Source organism: Lissotriton helveticus, chromosome 5_1 (genome assembly GCF_964261635.1).
Source record: "Lissotriton helveticus chromosome 5_1, aLisHel1.1, whole genome shotgun sequence".
In the NCBI taxonomy this organism is placed as follows: domain Eukaryota; kingdom Metazoa; phylum Chordata; class Amphibia; order Caudata; family Salamandridae; genus Lissotriton; species Lissotriton helveticus.
In genome coordinates, this window is record NC_136065.1 from 226,758,377 (window position 1) to 226,775,773 (window position 17,397).

The following is a 17,397-nucleotide window of genomic DNA, read 5'->3' on the forward strand; positions in this document are numbered from 1 at the left end:
GACATTTGAGCCAGCATATATAAATACGCAGCATTTCCCAAATCAACTCACCTCTCTCCAGTCTATAGAGCAGACTAGGCCTCTACGAGTCATCATCAGGTTGGTTTCCCTTTTGAAGTCGATAACTTCCTTCTTCTGGCTGTTGAGGTTGTCCCGCCCTGAGACCTGACTGCAAGTAATGAATCAGTCCAACTCAATCCTGAGTCTGACCCAAATGAGAATGAGAGAAATAGACCTGTCGTGCACTGTTGCTGATGAACAGGAGAAATTTATTTGTTAACTAAACTGATTGGTCTGGTCTCTGAAGTACCAGGAAAAAAAGTACAGCAAGGACAGTGCAAACAAATGTAGCTAAGTGTGAAAGGGCCAATCACCTACAGGCAAAATGACCCATCAGCCCCAACACATTGCAAATCATCTAAATCAAGTATACAAATTAGTTGTGAACGCCCTCCCTCTCTGTCTACTACCACATGAATCATCAATTATCACTCAATAATATATCACGCATTGATGCAATAGTCACCTGTTCCCATCCAAGCACGGTGGTACACAATTGTCGTATTGTATCTCCACTTTTCCCATGGAAGAAACACATTGCCAGTCTTGTAAATTTAAAATTATCTTATCTGGGGGCAGCCCTGCTAGGGAACAAAAAAAAGTATAGGCAAGGAAGGAGGCAGACATTGTCTCCAATGCCCTTGAAGTAAACGACGATAATCAGAAAGTTCTATGCTGGCCTACTCAGTCAGGGAAGAAGAGATCTCAGGGGGTTCGGCCATAAGTTGGCCAGCTAACACACTGTAGTCCGACTAACAGCCCTCCTCCTGTGGTGTTTCAGGAAAGGTGTAATTGCGTGGCATGGGTGTTTGTTCATTTAAATCATATATCAACAACTTGGGGACATAAGAGTCAATATACAAGAAAGCTCATTCTCCTTAACCATGAAATTACATCTAAACCCAGGAGCCCTACACGAACATGTGAGCTAATCCTCCCTTGAGACAAAAAAAAGCAAAAATCTTTTCATAGTGTAACCATCACCTACCAGGGTTACCCCTTGGTGGCATTCTTCATCATTGGGTTCTTCCCAGCTTGGAGAACGAGAAGAGGTTCTTCACTCTTTTATACATTACACATTTTCACCATTTTGGCCAATTTTATGTTATTTTTGTTTAATTGGTCCTTGAATTTTTTATTAATCTGAATTCACAATATATTTTTCATAAACATGCTTTTTAAGATTACCCCATTTTGTAATGATCTGCAACATTTTACCATATTGTGCATCTTTTAGCAATAAACATCCTTTTTCAATGCTTCTATAAAAATGTTCCTTGACAAACTTCCTCTGAGTACTGATTGGGTAAGCCTTCAATGGAACTGGGAAGTGGTTCCAATACTCTGCCATCATCACTGCTGAATGCACGGTCTACTTTACCGGCACCCAGCAGTATTAGCAGATTGCATGCGCACGCTGCAAGACACAGCCTGAAATGGAACCAGGAAGGAGTTCCATACTCAGCCGCCATTACTGCTGGGCGCACAGTCTAGTTTTATCGGCACCCAGCATCCTTAGCAGTTTGCACGTGATACACACACATTGCAAGACACAGCGTATAAAAGCCAGACAAGCGGGTTGGCACAGATAACACGCAGGTACTGGTAATGTGATTCTAGGTTATTTAAGCAGGCGAGATCTTGACAAAGTAAGTATGACACATGCAGGAGAGTGGGATCTGCTTCTTATAGTTACCCCCACTTTTTGATGATGTTTCACCGTTTTCGACTTAGTCTGGCTGGGATCCTGCTATTCATGACCCCAGCCTAGCTGCTTTCGATTATAAAGTGATTGCATGTACTTTAGGTACACTCCAGATTGGATTCTGGGGTACCCTTATAAGTCCCTAGTATATGGTATACTATATACTGAAGGCATAGGTACCCCAGAGGCCTCCCAGGGGCTGCTACATGTATTATTCCACCCCTGAGAGGCCACTCAAATTGACACCACAGGTCTGCTACTGCAACCTGTGTAAGGTGGTGCATGCACCCTTTACTTAAATATAGGTTCACTATATCTACCAGTCACCCTCTGGCAGGCCTTTTCAATCCTGAAGGCAGGGTGCTGGGTTTTATATGAGAGGGTGCCCATGCATGAGGATGGCCCCTCTGCAGCCTTCGGAATCTATTCTCCGGGGTTGTTCTGTGATGCAGCCATACCATATACTCTTATGTGCATTATAAGCTAGCGGTAAATGCTATCTTTAAAACGGCTGCACAGAAAAATGTTGTGTTTGGTGTCAAACACCAAGGAATCATACCTCCACACCAGTAACTGGTGTGGGAGGTGTGATTCCACCCTCCTAGAAGGAGAAATATGACAACACCGGTACATCCGATACCAGCTTTCTCGACCCTGGCATCACAAGATGGATGCTGCCAGCCACAGACATGAGTCTGCCCTCCTGCTGATGGACGAAACTCCACGGGAAGGCTGAACAATAGGTTTCCTGTCACAGGGAGGTGTAAGCACCTTCCAGACATGCTTTAGTGTATTGGGTCTGGGTGGGTGCACTCCGAGAGTGCTTTGATGTCCGCGCTGGGGGCACATTTGGTTTCCCTTTGCATAGTCCAGCTCAAACCGGTTGCAGGGGCTATCAGCCCCTGCTCTGGCACGAAATTGGACAAAGAATATGGGTGTAGCCACCCCTCTGTCTTATTCCTCCCATAGGTGGACCCCCCAGAGTGTGTCCCACCCCTTCCTTGGGTATAAAGAAGAAACCCCTAGCTACAGGACTTTAGATATTACCTGGACTAAACTCTGCTACAGAAACCAAGTACTTCAATGATCTGCACGATGCTGGATGACTGAAGAATCTCCCTTCGAGTAAAGGAGTTACTCCCCTGCTAAGCAGGCACCAAAGACCCATCTCACCGGTTTGCAACTCTGAAGCTCCAGAGGACTCCGAAGACTTTTGAAACACAGGAGGTGTGTTTCCAAACGTCCCCGAGGTCGACTAGTGTTCTCAGCAAACCTGAGACCCGTATCCCTCGTGGGGACAGTGCAACCCGAACCCCTGAGCACCATGTCCATTTGCAGAAGAATCTGCTTTTCTGTGACCCTTGAAGCTGTGCTTTGGGCTGCTTGTAGTCCAGACCCCAAGCAGTGATTCCACTGAAGATTACTGGCCTACACTCCAGGAGTGTTCCCTGGGCTGGTATTTTGTGATTCCCCTTGAGGTCCCTTCACGATCCCTGGGCTGTTGGCCTGTAGGTCCCTGTGAAGGCAACTAACTTTCAGTGGGCTTACCTGGTTGCTCCAGACGTGCCCCGACTCTACATCACATGGGGAGTCCCCATGACCTTGCTGGTCCTCACCGAAGCATCTTTTCTCTGAACGCGTGGGTTGCAGTTGCCAAGGCTTGTTGGTGTTCAATCCGGGCACTGATTCTCCAGCACTCGACATCCTTCGTGGGAAAGCTCACCTGTGGACTTTGGTCGTCATCGTCTCCTGGTCCCCGTGGCTGCAGAGTCAAGCTTCACCTCTTCTCACCTGAAGCACCCGACATTGGTGGGCATTTGTCTACTGAGCCCCTGGTCACTGGCAAGTGACCCAGACTCTGTCCCCTCTGCTTTCAGGTTCTTCTCAGCTTTGATCCAGACTTGGATCACACCAGACACTTTTCCTCTTCACGGGAGAAGCACTTTGCAGCATCTCGCCATTGAAAACGACATAGATCCCCGACACCATTTGACATCTATGCTCCCGGCTTCCCTGGGTTAGGTAAAACAAGTACTCTGGTGCTCACATGGGTGCTGGCCTTAGAACCTTCTAAGTCTGAAAAGGTTTGCTATAAGTGCTTTCCTAAGTGTCCTTAAACTTTAGAATTCCAACCGCAACTTTCCCATTGGATTGTATGGAGCTCGCGGCTGTGTTCTCACACTGCACGCGTCCCGTGTGGGTCCCCTGTGTCACTACCATAGGTGGTTCCTTGGGGTCTCAGCGATTCTACGTGCTCTAGGCACTGTGTCTAGTCAAGTTGTGGTTGTTATACTACTTTCTTAGTATATGGTTCGGTCTCTCCCTCGAGCCCGCTGTATATTGTGCTATTTACTGTCGTTCTAGTACTGTAATATTGTGTGCCTTGTTCTCTAATCTCATAAAGAGGTTAGTAGAAAGTGTTTAGAAATAAATACATATATTTTATATATACCTGGTGTGGTTCTCCTTTCATTTGGTCATTCAGGAGGTTATAGACTGGTAAAACAAGCTGCTTTACATTCCTTTGAGACTTAGTCTAAAGGCTGCTCTCCATAGCTACCACTAGGATAGCATTCAATAAAGGTTGTTTTTAACGTAATCATCAATAAGGGTTGTTTGGACTGGTAACAAGGTGCCTACTTTAATTAGTGGACAGCATATACCAGGCCAACTTCTCACATTGGTGTGCAGCGGTTGGGATTCAAGATTGCTATTGTTTTACCAGATAATCTCATTGATTGACTAACTGAAAACCACTAAAGGTACTTAGGTACATGTAAATCAAGTCTAGAATAAAGTAAGTTCTACTGAACTTGGAGTTGGGTAAGTCAAGGGTCTAGCACACCCTTTCTCCAACTCAAGAGAGTTTAGTAGTTCCCACTAGGTTAGGTAGGTTCCTTATCCACATAACACTAGTAAGCCTTCTAGGGCAGAAGCCAGTGGCGCCTTGCTTACAAGGTATGACCATATCTCATTTCAGGAATTGAGAAATATGTGTGCATCTAGAAGGGTGAAGACAGGGAAAACCCCAAATACTCAACGCCTCAGAGGCTTTGCTTTTAGATGACCTCAGAACGACTCCAGGGTCTGATGAGGCAGGCAAGTTGGGTGGGCCAGAAGATGAGGAAAGGCCAGGAAGTGAAAACATCCAGGACCTAGACTCTGATGCTGACCAGGAGGATCAATATGATTTGAACCTGGACAATCCAATTCTTCCTGGGGATGGAGGAGAAGGGCCAAGTGGTCCTCTGTTCACTCCACCAGGAAGAATTAGCAGTGTGCCAAGAAGATCCAGATCTTCTTCTCAGGAGTATGATCATTCTGGTGCATCTGTAAGGACCTATGTTTCTCACAGGACCTCTGCTTCTCACAGGAGGGAGTCCTCTTATGAAAGAAAATGCCAACTTTTTGACTTTGAGAGAACTAAGCTCAGAATCAAGAGAGAGTAATTGGCCTTAGACAGAGAATCCCCGGAGCTTCAGACAGCTTCTACAAAGTTGGGGCTAGAGCCCCATGGTGGCAGCAACAGTGTCCCTAGAAGTAGAGAACATACTCATGACCATAGGAACCTGAACAAAATTGTCCCTCCCTATCAGAGTGGGGATGACATCCACAAATGGATAACTGCACTTGAGAGGGCCTGTAAAGTACTGAGGGTCCCTCAGGAGCAGTGGGCAGCAATCTTGTGGCTCTCCTTTGCAGACAAAGGTAGAGACAAACTCCTCACTGTTGGAAGAGGATGCTGATAATTACAAAGTCTTGGAGAGTGCTCTGATTGATGGGTTTGGCTTAACCACTGCGCAATACAGAATTAAGTTCAGAGATGACCAAAAGGCACAGACTCAAGACTGGGTTGACTTTGTAGATTGTGCAACTAAGGTTGGTTACTTGGCAGTAAAGTGTGTGATTTTAAAGGATTGTACAATTTAATTATGCGGGAGCAGATCCTTAATAATTGTGAAAATCAGTTCTTGCATCAGTACCTGGTGGACTCTGACCTGACCTCCCCCCAAGAATTGGGTCATAAGGCAGACAAATGGGTCACAACCAGGGTGAGGCAGAAGGTTCAGAACCAAGGTGGTGACACCAAGAAGCAAGATTCAAAAACCTCAAACAAGGGTGGGGAAAAGAGTAAAGACCAGAAGCATTCTCAAGGGCCCCAAAACTATTCTACTGGTGGGGAGTCACAATCCAACAAGGGAAAAGGCAATAAGAAACCATGGTGTCAAATCTGTAAACTGAAGACCCATTGGACCAGTGACTGTAACAAGTCCAAGGACTCAACTCCCACTACCACTTCCCCTAAGGCAACTGTTCCCCCAGTTCAGCTCCAAGTGGTGGTACTCAGAATAAGGGTGTAGTAGGGTTAACCCTGGGATCTGAGATGGACTCTGGCCTAGTCAGAATTCCAACTCAGGCTGTTCTAATCTGTGATGAGGCATGGATATGGGCTCCTTATTTTTCAGCCCCAGTAACCTGGGCAAATACAGACAGCAGCCATTGATAAATGGAAAAGAGGCGTTGGCATTCGGGGACACATGAGCAAGTGTCACAATGGTGACAAAAGATCTTGTGGCTCCTGGGCAAATCATACTTGGTGAGATTTACCAAGTGACCAATGTTAGCAAGGTCAGGACAGACCATTCCTTGACAGTTGTTAATATCACCTGGGGAGGGGTAACTGGCCCTAAGAAGGTTGTGGTAAGTGCAGACCTCCCTGTTGAATGCTTGTTGGGCAATGATTTAGAAACTTCAGCTTGGGCTGAAGTGGAGCTCAGGACTCATGCAGAAATGTTGGGCATCCCTGCAGATGTGTTTGCTATGACCAGGTCACAGGCAAACATGTCTTCCACTGAAAAGACCCTTTATTCCTGGAAAAATGGACCAGGTGCCTTCCAAGAAAAGGAGCAGTAGGGGTAAGGCTGTGTCTTCCCCCCTGACTCAGAGTCCAGGTCAGTCTCTTGAGGGAGATGATCTTAGTCCTGCAGAAGGAACTGTCCCAGAGGAGCTTGAGCCTGATCAGGTTGAGTTCTTGGGGACGGGGGGCCATTCCAGGGCAGATCAGAGCCAGGAGGAGCTGAGCTGCCCTTCTCTTGAACCCCTCAGACAACAAGCTGTTGCTGAGGTTGCTGGGAGTGCTAGTGGGTCCCATAGGATCTACTGGGGTGATGGACTCCTTTACTCATAGAGTAGAGACCCCAAGCCTGGAGTAGCCAGGAGGTTGGTTATACCTCTGAAGTTTAGGGACTTCCTATTGTTACTAGCACATGACATCCCATTAGCAGGTCACCTAGGCCAAAACAGGACTTGGGACAGAACTGTCCCCCACGTTCATTGGACTCACAGGTCTGAAGACACCAAGGAGTTTTGTTGCTCCTGTGTCACCTGTCTAGCCAGTGGTAAGGCAGGTGGTACAACAAAAGCCCCCTGATACCACTACCTGTGGTGGGGGTTCCCTTTGAGAGGGTTGGGATTGATATAGTTGGTCCCATGGATCCTCAAACTGCATCTGGGCACAGATTTATACTAGTGGTGGTGGACCATACCACTAGGTATCCAGAGGCAATTCCCCTTAGAACTACCATAGCTCCTGTGGTGGCAAGGGCCTTCCTGGGAATCTTTTCCAGGGTGGGTTTTCCTAAGGAGGTAGTTTCAGACAGAGTTGCAAACTTCATGTCTAGTTACTTAACTGATATGTGGAAGGAGTGTGGAGTAAATTTCAAATGTACCACCCCCTTATTACCCACAATGCAATGGGTTAGTTGAAAGGTTCAACAAAACTCTCAAGGGCATGATTTAAGGTCTCCCAGAAAAGCTTAGGTGCAGATGGGACATACTTTTGCCCTGCCTTCTCTTTGCCTTCAGAGAGGTTCCTCAGAAGGGGATTGGTTACAGCCCATTTGAACTTCTGTTTGGACATCCAGTTAGAGGTTCATTGTGTCTAGTGAAGTAGGGATGGGAGTTACTTCTCAAACCCCCTTAACAGGATATTGTGGACTATGTACTTGGTCTCCACTCCAGGATGGCTGAGTACATGAAGAAGGCAACTAAAAACCTTGAGGCTAGCCAGGAATTTAAAAAGGCCTGGCATGACCAAAAGGCTGTGTTGACTGTTTATCAGCCAGGACAGAAAGTATGGGTGTTGGAGCCTGTGGCCCCAGCAGCCCTCCAAGATAAGTGGAGTGGCCCTCATATCATAATTGAACAGAAGGGAGAGGTTACCTATCTGGTGGACCTAGGAACTTCGAGGAGCTCCCATAGGGTGCTCCATGTCAACAGGCTCAAACCATATGTTGCCTGGGCAGATATGGGCTTGCCCATGGCTACTGATGAGGGACAGGAGGAAGAGAGTGATCTACTCCATGACCTGCTCTCACAGAACCCTGATGATGGTTCAGTAGATGGTGTAGCCTTGGCAGGCAGCCTCACTGACCAGCAGCAAACTGATTGCAGAAAAGCTCTCCAACAGTTTAGACATATGTTTTCACTGACTCCAAATCAGACTACCTGGTGCACTCATGAAGTGGACACTGGGGACAGTCTGCCTGTTAAAAATAAGATTTACAGGCAACCTGGCCAAATTAGCTACTGCATCAGGACTGAAGTCCAGATGTTGGATTTGGGAGTGATTGAACCCTCTGATAGCCCATGGGCTAGTCCAGTAATTTTAGTACCTAAACCTCACACCCAGAATGGTAAGAGAGAGATGAGGTTGTGTGTTGACTACAGGGGTCTCAATGCAGTCACTAGGACTGAAGCTCATCCAATTCCTAGGGCAGATTAGCTCAGCCAAGTTTCAGAGCACATTCCACCTGGCTACTGGCAAATCAGATTAGCTGAGGATGCAATGCCAAAAACAGCATTTTCAACCCCTAGTGGGCACTACCAATTTATGGTGATGCCCTTTGGTCTTAAGAATGCACCTGCCACTTTTCAAAGGTTGGTAAACAAAATCCTTACAGGCCTGGAAGCCTATAGTGCAGCATATCTAGATGATATTGCTGTCGTTAGCTCCACCTGGGAAGATCAACTGGTCCACCTGAGAAATGTTTTGGAGGCCCTGCAGAAAGCAGACCTCACTATCAAGGCCATAAAGCGCCCGATAGGGCAGAGTCGAGTTGTATACATGGGCCACCTGGTAGGTGGAGGTCAGGTTCAACCATTACAGAGCAAAATCCAGACCATCATGGACTGGGTTGCTCCAAACACCCAGACTCAGATCAGAGCTTTCTTGGGCCTGACTGGGTACTATAGGAGGTTTGTCAAAGGATATGGATCCATAGTGACCCCTTTAAATGACTTAACTTTCAGGAAAATGCCAAAGAAAGTTCAGTAGACAGTTAGCTGTCAAAAGGCATGTGATGACCTAAAGCAGGCCATGTGCACTGCTCCCATTCTGCAAAGTCCTAATTACTCCAAAGAATTAATTGTCCAAACAGATGCTTCTGAGTTGGGGGTAGGGTCTGTGTTATCACAGTTGAACGACGAAGGTCAGGACCAGCCAGGAGCTTTTATTAGCAGAAGGCTGACCCCTAGAGAGAAACGTTGGTCAGCCATTGAGAGGGATGCCTTTGCTGTGGTTTGGGCTCTGAAGAAGTGGAGGCCATACTTGTTTAGCACTCACTTCATTGCTCAGACAGACCATAAGCCCCTCTTATGGCTAAAACAGATGAAGGGTGAAAACTCCAAACGATTGAGGTGGTCCATTTCCCTACAGGGGATGGACTATACAGTGGAACATAGACCTTGGAGTAACCATGCCAATGCAGATGGACTCTCCTGATATCTCCACTTAGAACATGAAGACTCAACTGGTCAAGGTTAGTTTAATGTCCTGACGATTGGGGGGTTGTGTAGGAGAGTAGGATCTGCTTCTTATAGTTACCCCCACTTTTTGCTGATGTTTCACTGTTTTAAACTTAGTCTGGCTGGGATCCTGCTATTCAGGATCCCTGAATAGCTGCTTTCTCTTATAAACTGATTGCATGTACGTTAGGTACACTTCCGATTGGATTCTGGGGTACCCTTATAAGTCCCTAGTATGTGGTATACTATATACCCAGAGCATAGGTACCCCAGAGGCCTCCCAGGGGCCTCAGCATGTATTATGCCACCCCTGAGAGGTCACACAGATTGACACCACAGGTCTGCTACTGCACCCTGTGTAAGGTGGTGCATGCACCCCTTACTTAGATATAGGTTCACTATATCTACCTTATCAGTGCACATATAAACCTATCAGTCATCCCTATGGCAGGCCTTATCAATCCTGAAGGCAGGGTGCTGGATGGATTTTATGTGAGAGGGTGCCTATACATGAGTAGTGCCCCTCTGCAGCCTTCAGAATCTATTCTCCGGGGTTGTTCTGTGATGCAGCCATACAATATATTCTTAAGTGCATTATAACCTCGCGGTGAATGCTAACTTTAAAACGGTTGCTCAGAAAACTATTGTGTTTGGTGTCAAACACCTTGGAATCATACCACCACACCAGTAACTGGTGTGGGAGGAATGATTCCAACCTCCTAGAGGGAGAAATATGACAACACCGGTACACCCGGTACCAGCTTTCTCGACCCTGCCATCACAAGATGGATGTTGCCAGCCACAGATACGAGTCTGCCCTCCAGCTGATGGACGAAACTACGACAGGGGAAGGCTGGACAATAGGTTTCCTGTCACAGGGAGGTGTGACCACCTCCCAGACAGGCTTTAGTGTATTGGTGCTGGGTGGGTACACTCCAAGAGTGCTTTGATGTCTGCACTGGGGGGCACATTTGGTGTTCCTGTGCATGGTCCACCTCAAACCGGTTGCAGGGGCTATAAGCCCCTGCTATGGCGTGAAACTAGACAAAGGATATGGGTGTGGCCACCCCTCTGTCCTGACCCTCCCATAGGTGGGGCCCCAGAGTTTGTCCCACCCCTTCCTTGGGTGTAAAGTAGGAACCCTGGCTACAGGACTTTAGATATTACCTGGACTAAACTCTGCTACAGAAACCAAGTACTCTGACGATCTGCACAACGCTGGATGATGGAAGAATCTCCCTTGGAGTAAAGGAATTACTCCCCTGCTAAGCAGGCACCAAAGAAGCATCTGACCGGTTTGCAACTCCAAAGCTCCTGAGGACTCCGAAGACTTTTGCAATACAAGAGGTGGGTTTCCAAGCATCTCGAGGTCGACTAGTGTGCTCAGCAAACCTGAGACCCGTATCCTTCGGGGGGACTGTGCAATCCGAACCCCTGGGCACCATGTCCATTTGCAGAAGCATCTGCTTTCCGGCGACCCCTGAAGATGTGCTTTGGGCTACTTGTAGTCCAGACCCTGAGCAGTGATTCCACTGAAGATTACTGGCCTACACTCCACGAGTGTTCTGTGGCCTGGTATTGTGTGATTCCTCTCAAGGTCCCTTCGCGATCCCTGGTCTATTGGCCTTTGGGTCCCTGTTTAGGCAGCGTTAACTTTCAGTAGGCGTACCTGGTTGCTTCAGACTTGCCCTGACTCTCCATCGCTTGGGGAGTCCCCAGAACCTTGCTGGTCCTCACCAAAGCATCTTTTCTCTGACCGCCTGGGTTGCAGTTGCCAAGGCTTGTTGGTGTACAATTCGGACACTGATTCCCCAGCACTCGACATCCTTCGTTGGACCGGTCACCGGTGAAATTTGGTCATCGTCGACGTCTCCTGGTCCCCGTGGCTGCAGAGTCAAGCTTCACCTCTTCTCACCTGAAGCACCCGACATCGGTGAGCATTCGTCTACCGAGCCCCTGTTCACTGGCAAGTGACTCAGACGCTGTCCCCTCTGCTTTCAGGTTCTTCTCAGCTTCAATCCAGGCTTGGATCATTCATACTCTTCACGGCAGGAGCACTTTGCAGCATCTCGCTTAGACTTAGATTTGCAACACCATTTGACACCCATGCACCCGGCTTCCCTGGGTCAGGTAACACGAGTACTCCGGTGCTCACATGGGTGATGGCCTTAGAACCTTCTAAGCCTGAAAGGGTTTGCTCAAAGTCCTCTCCTAAGTATCCTTATTAAAATTCCAACCGCAACTTTCTGATTGGATTGTACGGAGCTCGCGGCTGTGTTCTCACACTGCATGCGTCCCCCATGGGTCCCCTGTGTCGGTTCCTTGGGGTCTCAGCGATTCTACGTGCTCTAGGCACTGTGTCTAGTCAAGTCATGGTTGTTATACCACTTTTAGTATATGGTTTGGTGTCCCCCTGGAGTCCGCTGTGTATTGTGCTATTTACTTTTGTTCTAGTACTGTAATATTGTGTGCTTTGTTCTCTAATCTCATAAAGAGGTTAGTAGAGAGCGATTAGAAAACAAATCCATATTTTATATATACCTGGTGTGGTTCTCCTTTCATATGGTCATTCAGGAGGTTATAGACTGGTAAAACAAGCTGCTTTACATTCCTTCGAGACTTAGCCTGAAGGCTGCTCTCCATAGCTACCATTAGGATAGCTTTCAGTAAAGGTTGTCTTTAATCTAATCATCAATAAGGGTTGTTTGGACTGGTACAAGGTGCCCACTTTAATTAGTGGACAGCATATACCAGGCCAGCTTCTCACAGCACAGCCAAGTGAATCCTCTAAGCAGTATCACTCATAATGATAGTTAGGGAATATTTTTGCCACCCTCTTTGTACGCAAAGTGAGACAACAGACTCGCCTCATCACCATTGGACCTATGAAGCAATGTTAGTGCTTTTTATTTGTATGTAGTGTTCTTTTTATACGTTTGTTTGTATTGTCCAGTGTGCATGTTCAATGTAGATGTTCTATCACAGGGGTTTTGACCAATGAGTGAATTATATGTGCTCACATTGTTTTCCTTATTTACTCACTATTTTTAGGTGCATGGGCAAATACCATGTTAGGGTGCATTTTAAAATGAGTGGCGATTCCCTAATGTTGCAGAGCGCACCTTCCTTACTAAGTGCCCTCCACTTTGGCAAGCTAATTCTCCTTTTCTATATTTCAGATATTGTGATACAAAACACCAAGTAGATGTGTGGTTTCTATTTGCATGCAGAGTGTGTGATGTAATAACACTTTGTGCTTATAAAATAAGGAGTGGTCTCAGAGAGTGAGATTCATGGTTCTGATAAAAGCCACAGAGAAGGGCAGCAGAAACATGTAGACCGACTTTAAAGAAAGGAGGGTCCTTAAACTCACCATTATTTTCTACTTTTTCCTCACTTTTCCTATTTTAATCATACTGACTGGAGGACAGAATAAAATAGTTTTTCCAACCAGACAGGTATTTTTAACACTACAAACCCCTCTAACTCCCATCACCCATCATTTGGGTGGATTAAATATGACAGTGCTCCTATGTAACCCACAGGTTGCAGCACGCCCCGTTCCGCAGCAGAATGGGAAGAGCACCATGATGAAGCATGCCATCAAAGAGTAACCCTGGTGGGTGACAGTTACATTATAAAAAACGTTTTGCTTTTTGTCCCAAGGGAAAATTAGCCCACATGTGTGAGTAGAGCTCCTGGTTTTTGATGTAGTTTAATTTTAATCATAGTCAATCTCTTCATGTTTTGAGTCCTTCTCACTGTGAGAGCTGTGCCAGCTGCACTGACTACATGCTCGGCAGACACCCTGGCCACCAGAGAAGCCAAATACTATATTGCCAGCCTCCTGAGCCCTGGCCATTGGCACATCTTCCCATACCAATACACCAATTGGTTTTGATCCATGTAGACCTTTTTTGGGTCATCCAGATAGTTTTGGAACAACCTCTGAATGGTCACTGGTGCTATCGCTTACTTGACTTCTTTTGCTTTTGCCTCAGCACTTGACTTAAGCCCTGCCACTTGTAACCAAGCCATTGAAGAAGTTGTTTCAGATTCTTCTGTTGCGGTTGTTGATATTGCCAGTGTTCTTGTTGCTGGTATTGTCTATTGTGAGGCAAAGGCACTGCCCTCTCTGGAGGTTAAAAGCTGCACGCCAAAACTTCTGCCTGAGTCTATTCCAGGCGTTCTTCTTCCAGGCTCTCACGTGCTCAACAATCCACATCTTGTACAGTGAAGCATCCACTTTTGGAAAAGGAATGTACCTGGTCAGTATTTTTTGTACTGTTGATCAAGTATAGTGGCACACGTATGTTTTTTGATGACACAATGTCTCTTAAAAGCCTTGGATCAACAGCCAAGCAAAGGATTAAGCTCTCAACCAACTCATATGCTTCTCCATTTCCTTCACACAGGTGAACCTTTGCAAAACCATTTTTAACTGGTCCTGTAGCAGATGCACAACAGGATAGCTTGGCTCATCGTACTGACCTCTTGCAGACTTTGCGTATGAAAACCCAAGAAGGAAGTTGCATCTATCTCAGGCATTTGATTAAGGCCCCATTTGTCCACCACCAGGGGCATGCTTTTCCCATCTGCAACCCCTCCTCTTTGAATGACAGTCATTGATCAGTTTATACTGCTCAAACAGGCATTACAACTTGTAATAGGTTGAGTTCCAACATGTTGGCAGCTCCTGTATGAGGGCTTTAATTGGTACACTATTAGCACATTGAATGATCTTCAACTGCTTATGGGCTTTAAGAGAATGACTGAAATGAGTGCAGATTCTGCTACAGGCGGTCAGTATGTTGCTGACAGTCTTTTTTTTGGGGGGTAAAGTCCTGCACAATTAGGGTGATGCAATGCGCCAAACACCGGACCCTGAAATAGCCATCATCCGCCATAGCGCTGAATATATTACTACCGTTGTCAGTGGCAACAAATCCAATTCTGAGACCTTTGGGTTGTAGCCATTCAAACCCTTTGCTGTTAAAGTCTTCCAAGATGTTTGCTGCTGAATGGGATTTCTCCACAGCAAACATTGATCATGTTGCATGCCACCGAACGCCCTTAAAAGTGGCTTAAGGGCTGAGACCGGTCGACAGCGGTTGCATAACCCCCCACAAAATATAAAGAGTATGGGCAAACCACTGACCCCCACGGAAGTCAGGGTATCTTTCACTATAAGGTAAGGTGCTAACAGGGGGATTACTTATGCAATTATTTGATCACGAAAAAATTACCTTGTCCCCTGTGTAGCGGAGAGTCATGACACAGCTTATCAGAGGCCCTGCTCCGTTTGTCCACCACTCTGCAAACGCACCTCCTGGTGCACTACCGGTTGGGCCATATGCTGATGACTGTAGGACTGTGGGTGTCCAAGGAGTTGTTGGTGGTTGGGTGTGTACTCCAAGATGGATGTGTTACCATAATACGGAGTCTTTATATTTTAAGGTGTGTTTCTTGACATATAAAGTTGATTGTGGCAATTTCTGAACAACATGTAGGGGAATTGGCAGCATAGTGTGCCCTTTTACTATTAAACGGAAGAATGTATGCTGTGGGGGAGAATTAAGGATGGTGAGTTTTGGAAATGAACTTTAGTTAGTACATAAACTTAGTAATTTTTTATACTTTTAATTTTTAATGGCAAAGCCCGGTCAACTTGTTTACCAACCATAACTTCATTTCGATTTTAGTTTTTTAGGGAATACGTCTATGGAAAAAAAATGTTAAAAGAAAACCGTGATACTCAGATAAGACACACGAGCTATAAAAATAGATAATCTATTAATCTCAATTGCACAACTAAAAGACCACTGAAATTCACTAGTTATGTGATCAAGGCACACATAAACCTCACAATGCATTATTCCTTTAAAAACTTTAAATCGGCACAAAGACAGAAAGCTATAAAAGTGCCTGACAAAAAATCATCAATAAATACACTGCAGTATTAAAAGACAATGACAAAAAAGGAAAAAAACTTGAGATGAAAATCGATAACAGTACAATACTTTTCCTAAAATGTATAGCACTCTATGTATAGAGTGCAGTTCTAAAGCAAACAGAGGGATTCTCTGGTGCAAATATACATTTTAAAGCATCTCTATAATCCCTAATATTGCCCTCAAGGAAAAGTGTTTTAAAAGTAATATCTCCTCAAACCCTCATAAAAACCACAGAATAAAATAAAGTGCTGTGTGCTTTGAACTGACACGTCATCACAAGGACGGGGTATTGTGGCTAGCGACAAGCTGATGGACAATATCCAGTCGTAACCTAGTTAAAACAAAGCGATGCAGAATGTTAGTCACCCAAATTAGGTAATGTAGACAACCCTCCAGCAGAATATTTGATCCATAAAAAATAACAGTACACTTCTTAGATTCTTCAAGCATTCTAAGCTCCCATCTGTGATTCAAAAAGGTAATCTTAATTACGCTTTTCTCTAAAGAGGAGCAACTTGTGAGGCTAGTCAAGATAGGTGAATCGAACAACAATTAAACAAAACATTTATATAAAGCAACCAAGGTATTTTCAAAACATGATCGAGAGCTAGGCATTTAGATATAATTGACTTGGTGAAATGTGTTTCTTCTTTCGTCCATATAGACTACCAAAACAATAGGGGTTTGAAGGATAATATTGATTTAGGCTCTTTTGACAGATGACAGGGTTTGTGTTATTTTAACATTCTTAACTGCTTTTCACCTCGTAGAAGAGTCCTGTGTTCAGTAACAATGGGGTGCTTGTTTTAGAGTATAATGCTTACTTTTATGGAAACTCTCTCACACAGTAAATCAGTATGTTCTCTAAGGCATTTGTTATGTACAGTTTGTTTTATTTTTTGACAGGTCACCAGCGCTTTATGAGATGTTTGCCCTCAATGACCGGCACTGCATCATAGAGCAACAAAACATTGGCTCCCACCAGGTCCAAAGCCCGACAAATAGTAAAGATTTCTTTGACCAGAAAAACACATTAGTTCCAGTAAATAAAGAACTTACGTCAAGTCTAAGGCTCTTCTTGGCAGTGTGAAGACACAGAACCCTGGTTGGAAAAAGAACACTGTAGAATTTAAAAATAAAAATGTGCAAAAAAGGATGTGCTGGCTTGGGTCCATTCAGGGGCACACAGGAACCTGTCACACCCTCCTCCAGGCGATAGCTTCTACCAAGCAAGGGATAGGTGTGAAAAAATGTCCACAAAGAACAGTACCTGCCTGGGCATTTGTGCACGGATCACCACTTTTGCGTCGGATGTGCCCCTCCTGCCACTCCCCCACCTCCAACCCCCCACCCCCACCAATAATGTTTCTAAAGTAAAATGACTAGACTAGAGGAAGCCTGCTGAATCAGCCGGCACTAAAAGTAAGACATCATCTCGAATGCAAACTCCTGTAAATTAAATCAATAGACTAAGTCCTATAGGCTCCCTAATGGAGACAGCATACATGGAACAAACAGGGTTCTAGGTTTGCATGTGGGTCGGTGGAGGGCACACGGTATTGCAACAGGGCAGGGAACTAGGTACAGCCCCTGGGACCGGAGATACTTGGCTCCCCTTCTCATTAGCACATATCCTTTTCCCGCTCACTGGGGATGGCAGATGGGCACTTACAGGAAGGTATAAGGCCCCTAAATGATAAGGCAAATACACCATAGGTTGTAGACAAGAGGGCGAAAAGCAGAGGCTCAATCCATCAAAGAATGAGAGATACCACCTGATCTCCAGTCCGGAGAAGCAGGAGCCGCCAGGGAAAGCTGCTGATGCTCCCCTTGGGATGAGCCAGCATCAGAGGGACCCTTCTGGGAGGAAGC